This window comes from Cervus elaphus, chromosome 18 (assembly GCF_910594005.1).
Source record: "Cervus elaphus chromosome 18, mCerEla1.1, whole genome shotgun sequence".
Taxonomy (NCBI): Eukaryota; Metazoa; Chordata; class Mammalia; order Artiodactyla; family Cervidae; genus Cervus; species Cervus elaphus.
The window spans coordinates 58505479-58512357 of NC_057832.1; positions in this window are offsets into that span (position 1 = coordinate 58505479).

Consider the following 6879-nt stretch of genomic DNA (forward strand, 5'->3'; position numbering starts at 1 on the left):
TTAGTTTTATTTTTCCTGTTTGCATTATGTATTTGGCCTAAAGTGTTGGAATTACAAAAGGGAAACCTAAGGGATTGTGAATACATATAAAAGGTCACCAGAGATAGAATCTTCAGAAGTATGATCTAAAATAGTCTGACTACCCTTCTTTAAACCCTTTCTATGAAATTATTTCCCCTTGTGTTTAGTTAGCTTGAATCAAAATGAACTCAATTCTATTGTGAGCTGTTTTCGTTAAAAAGAAATATTCGACTCAGTGCTTCATGGGAAGCAGCATGTCTGTCAGTTTCCTGTCATTATTCATCATGTCATTTAAGAACAGAAGTGCAGCTGGAGCTCCCTCGGAGCCTGGGGCCTCACCAGAAGGAGCGCCTTACGTGGAGAAAGGGGGAGCTCCAGGGTCAGGCTGTGGACTAAGACCTCAAGACGTCAATGGCGTCATCACAGTGAGAATGTCCTGTCCCAGGAGTGGACCTGCATCTACACCATGACCACAGCGGGGCCTGAGCCGGACATCAGCGTGTGACTTTAACCTAGGAAGGAGCTCTCCCCCTATGCTCAGGCTGGACTAGGAGGATGTGGCCAGTCCTCCTGGGAGGGCAGGGACCCCAGATGTTGGCTCTCAGAGAAAAGACAAGAGGAAGGAAGGATGTGACTTGACTGTGCTGCAAGTTCCGACTGTGGGAGCTGAAGCCTTGACCTCAGCCAGAGCCCTGCTTCCCTCTGGAGCTGGACGGATGGAGTCCAGGGCCTGGACCCCTCTCTGGACCTGCTGGGTGGGGAGGGGAGCCACCTGCTCTTCATGCTCATGTTGCCGAGCAGCCCTCTGCTCTTCACCCGACACACTGTCGTCTGATTTACCATCTGGAAAGCCTTGCTCAGATTGACTCTGAAGTCATTTTGTCCCTTTAGGAGGCTTGGGTGACTCAGTATATATGATACTCAGTTGCACAGCTAGGTGACCCCGGGGCCTTCTGTATCTCGTTTCTCATGAGGGAGAAAGCGCATCCCTGTTGCCCACATCTGCAGTCTTTCCAAGTCACTGGGTTCAGGGATCGGGTCTCATGTCACCTGGTCTACACTGAGAAAAGAAACCAAGACATATCAGCCTCACAGATCGGGGAAGAGCACAGGTGGTTGGTAGAAGGAGTCCTGTGTTCCAAGGAGTCCTGTCTGCCCTTTCCTTCGGGGTCTTGAGGTGCAGCATTTGGACATCCTGAGCATAAGGTTCCCAACTCACAGAGGAGCTCATTGGATGAACTCTGTCTATAAAAGTGGGGAACCTGAACCCCCAGCCCAGAGTATGTGTGATAGCAATCGCAAGACTGTGAGAAGGACTTTTTATTCCATTAACTGTGACCCTTTGAAAGTGAGCAAAGTTGGTTGTGGTTTAACTGTTCTTATTTCTTTGTGACACCCCAGCTACACTTTGCAGAGATCCAGCCAGTGAAGGCCAGTTTGACTTTGAGCTTTTTCCATGAATCAACCACACTTGACAGAGCACGTGAACAAAATTGAAACCCTCACAAGCCACACCAGCGCCCTCCTGTTGCCACTCAGGCTGTCTCCCCACCCCCACTGCCCTCCCTTCTCTGCGCCTCCCAGGCCAGGGCTGCCCAGGGTGAGAGAGGCAGGAAGTTGCTGAGAAGCTGGAAACTACCCAGCACTGCCCTTGGGGGCCCCGGCAGGGAAATCAGCTGCACAAAACATTCGGTGGTTTGCATTTTTTCCATCTTGCCTTCTGTGCTTTCCCAATGCAGAAATAGTTTCAGATGGCTAAGAGGAGGGCCAGATATTTGGGCTAACGATGCCTGATCACATTTTTCAGAACCAAGAAGACTAAATTAGATTTCTTCTTTCTTGTATCTGGTTGCTCTTCTTTTGTTTCCAGATCTGAACTTCTATTTGGTTTTCAAAAGAACAGGTTTCACGGAAGCTGAAGCAGATTGTAATCATACAAACAAAACACACCTTCCCAATTTTAAAGGAGACAATGTTTTTTCTAATACACAAAAAGGATTTTCGAATCACTTATTTTTTTCACCCATGCACCATGCGGTGAACTTTTTGTTTTGTCTGTACCTATAGAAACAGACACATGTATAAATGAGCATTGTTATAATACGTGTTACTATTGTTACTCAATAGAAAAAGTGATCAAAGGACATGAATAAATACTGCAGAGGAAAGGAAATTGAATTGACTTTAAATATATAAAGAGATGCTTATCCTCACTCACAGAAAGAGAAAAGCAAATTAAAACCACAATGAGATAAATGAGATATTAGTTTTCACCTGACAGATCAGCAAAATCCTGTCCTATGACATTGCTCTCCCCGCATTAACCTACATCGTGGTATAGGTGCAGGTTGGTGCTGTGTCCATCACAGGCCATCCTAAAGGAAATCAGTCCTGAATATTCATTGGAAGGACCGATGCTGAAGCTGAAACTCCAATACTTTGGCCACCTGATGCAACGAACTGACCCAGTGGAAAAGACCCTGATGCTGGGAAAGATTAAGGGCAAGAGGTGAAGGGGGCGACAGAGGATGAGATGGTTGGATGGCATCACTGACTCAATGGACATGAGTTTGAGCAAGCTCAGGGAGATAGTGATAGGCAGAGAAGCCTGGGGTATGCAGTTCATGGGGTCGCAAAGAGTTGGACACAAATGAATAACAGCAACCGTCATGGGCAAGTTGGCCATTGCTGTCAAAATGACCCAATACACATAGTCAAAATAACACAAAACACGGTTATAATTTCAACATCTTTTGTAACAGCGAAAGAGTGGGAAAAAGCCAATAATATATCATGGGGAAATTTTGTAAAGTATTGTATATTCACCAGTGAAATATCACACAGGTTTCTATGTGTCCATAGAGACTGACATAAAAGAACCCTATGCTGTGTAAGCTCAAAGAAACGCAGAATAATGTATATTGTTTACTACCCCTGTGTATGAAGCAGGAAATTAGAGTATGTATTCATGCATATACATTTGTGTTTTATTTATTTACTATTTGTATGTTCATTTGAATTTGCTAAATAAATAAAAGCCAGAATGATGCAGAGGAAATGGAAGTGTAACCTATAAGAGGTAGGGACGTACCTAACAGTGGTTGAAGCAAGATATCTTAATGCAGCTTTTAGTGTTTCGATTGATTTTGATTCATGTGATGGTATAATCTAATGATTTTACTGGGGTTTCCTAGGCATAATAGTTTTCAAATACACTTCTTAATTTTCCTCTTCTTTAAATAACTTACATTTTTTAGGAAGATGCATAGTAGTCTATCATATGACATCCTGTATTTTTTAGTTTCTAATTGGGCATTTGGATTAATGTGGGTTTCTGTAAATGGTGCTATAGTTAGTCAACATCTTGGCACCTAGATCTTAGTACATACATTTTATTTCCTTAGGAAATTGATGTGTCAGTGGTCAGAACACTTTCCAGGAAAGCAAGTTCTACACTATAATGAGCCCTAAGATGGTTCCTTGCTGCCTGAGATCTGAGCTGGCAACGTTGGAACTGTTTTGACCATTTGCTGCCTCAACCAGCTGCACATTCAAATTACTGAAAGAAAATTTTTTAAAGTCTGATGCCTGGCCTATGGTGAAGTCTGGATCTCAGTGATTCTTCCTTCTCTTCCTTCCTTTTCTCTGTCCTTCCTTCCCTCCATTTATTTTGAGTTATAATTCACATACCATAGGTTCCCCCAAAGATACCAGCTGTTATAATGGATAAAGCAGCAGGACTTAGGTCAGGCAGACGTGGCCCGTGTGGACTCTGGCACTGCTCCATGTTAACCTGGAGTACATTTCTTAGCTTCTCTGGGAACCTGGGGTTCTCATCAGTGAAATGAGTCATACCTGATCTGTATTTTAGTGAAAACATGAGACATGAAGCAAGCAAACTGCCCAGCAGAACTGATGCTCACTAAGCGGTAGGTACTTCCTGTAATTCAAAGAAAACTAAGGAAAGCAAACATACGGGAAGAAGCCTAAGAGCGCATTACAGGGACCATGCGTTTACCCAGATTCGTTCTCATGACTAATAGAAATACTGAATTTCTAGCTTGTCGGCTGAGTTTCTCCAGCTTGGTGTAATATCTCTAGTTATCTGTTTTTACTCAGTTTCTAATTGACCATTATATAAGACTTTGAATAAAGTGGGAAATCCTGCATTACTTAATTGTGACCCGCTTGATTGACAACGAGCTTTCAAAAAATGAAGTCTTATGAGGGAACGCATTCCAAAATAGTAGAGAGAATTCATAATGTGAAAGACTTTGAGAATTGTTGCCTTGGAGTTTCCCTTTTTGATTCTTGAGGAGTGTATAAAGTGCTCTAATTCTGTAAAAACTACTGAGACGTGAGGGTTTTCATGTGGAACTGTACTCATCCTTGCCTCACTTTTCCATTGCGCACCTGCAGATGCAGACTGCTCTTGAGATATTTATTTTATCCAACGAAGTGTCATGGACTTTAGTCACAGAGGTCCTATTACTAGATGGAAGGTCACTGTATAAAAGCCTTTCCAGCATGAAAAATTGGGGGATGGGTTGACCTATGACCCTCTAATTGCACACAGACTAGGTGCAAGGAGAGGAAACATAAATGGCAATTCTCTTCACCTGCTCTTAGCCTAATAAGGAAGGAAATTTTCCGGTTTTATTTTTTATTTTTTGATAAGTGGATTTATTATCCTTCTAGTTTTTATTGGAATATAGTTGCTTTACAATGTTGTGTTAGTTTCTGTTGTACAGCAACATGAGTAAGCTTTACGTATACATATATCCCTTCTTTTTGAATTTCCTTCCAATTTAGGTCACCACAGAGCATTGAGTAGAGTCCCCAGAGCCATACAGTAAGTTCCCATTAGGCATCTAATACATAGTATCAATATGTATAGTACCGTATACATAGTATCATATACATAGTACCATATACATAGTACCGTATACATAGTATCGTATACATAGTATCATATAGATAGTATCACATACATAGTATCACATACATAGTATCGTATACATAGTACCGTATACATAGTACCATATACATAGTATCACATACATAGTATCACATACATAGTATCGTATACGTAGTACCGTATAATAGTATTGTATACATAGTACCGTATACATAGTATCACATACATAGTATCGCATACATGGTATCGTATACGTAGTACCGTATACATAGTACCGTATACATAGTACTGTATACATAGTATCATATAGATAGTATCACATACATAGTATCATATACATAGTACGGTATACATAGTATCACATACATAGTATCGTATACATAGTACCGTATACATAGTAACATATATATAGTATCCTATACATAGTATCATATACATAGTATCAATAGTACCTGTCTGTCAATTGCAATCTCCTAATTCGTCCCACCTTCCTTTCCCCCTTGGTATCCATGTTTGTTCTCTACTTCTGTATCTCAATTTCTGTTCTGCAAATACAAACCTCCAATTGAAAGTAAAAGTAAACATCTATTCTAGCGCTAACTAATGTAGAAGTTAGGAGCAGAGTTCCCATAACCAGGCTGCTTGGGTTCAAATCCTAGGTCTCTTTCCTATTAGCTGTTTAACTCTGGGGTGTGTGTGTGTGTGTGTGTGTGTGTGTATGTGTGTGTGTCCGTGCAAAGTCACTTCAGTGTCTGACTCTTTGCAACTCCATAGACTGTAGCCCGTCAGGCTCCTCTGTCCAGGGGATTTTCCAGACTCTGTTCTATAGATGAGGAAACTGAGGCAGAGAGGAGTGCCTCAGTTTCCTCATCTATAAAACAGATCATTGCATATGTCTTGTGAGAGTTCAATAAGTTAACAGATGCTAAGACTAGAACCAGAAAGCCTTTGCTGTTATTACTTCATTGGGTTATTAATCACTGAATTTGTAAATTTTCATAGAAATCTGAAATGACTTAATTTGAACACCTGATTCTAAATATGGGTAAACTTGGGCAACGTGATGTGGTCAAGGAGACATGATACAGCTGGTTAGAACAGACCAGAAGTGAAGGTTCTAACTCTTGAGGTGTGAGGTGGACCTCTGGTTCAGTGTTCCTCCCCCAATACCACACAGTAGCTGTGCTGTAGTGGAGAAGGACTGGACCAAACTGATATATGCCTTCCTCCCACCTCAGAAATGCACCTGGGCACCTAAGAGGCTTCCACAGGGATTCTGAGGACCCTGGGGTCTGCTGAGTCTAGGGCAGGAGCTGGGGTGTCAGGATGTTCAGAGCACCATCCACAGTCTTGCTCTGTCTGAGACTCAGTCCAGTTCGCTATACTCCCAAAGAGCAGGTGCTAACCTAGACACACTCGCAGAGTCAGGCAGAGTTTCCATAGTGTTGATAACAGAGGGAGCAGCTCTGGTGATTCCCGAGAATACACAGGAGAAGGCAGATGCACCCACAAGTCCTTAGGAAAATTCTCACAGACTCTTTGGAGGAGGCCTGTAGCAAAGAAGCAATGCATGTTCTGTTTTGTTGGGGTTTCTTTTTGTTTGTTTTTCCCAGTAACAAATGAGTCAATGGAAAGCCACAGGATCCTAGGAAACAAAATGTGGGCTCTGAGATCTTAGAGGCCTGGCTCTAAATGACTGTTACTTACAAAAGAGTGACCACAAGTGGAATACTCAATCACTCCAATCGGTAAACTATCGACTTTAGCTGTACCTTCCTCGGAGGGCTCTTAAACAATTAATGGGATTCCTGGTGAATTGTTAAAACTGAGTCCCTCAAGACAAGTCCAACAAGTCTGCAGGGATATGAGATTACCGATGATTCTTGGTAGCTCGGTGTATGTGTAAAATCTACTGACTTTACAGCAGAGCTACAGACAGT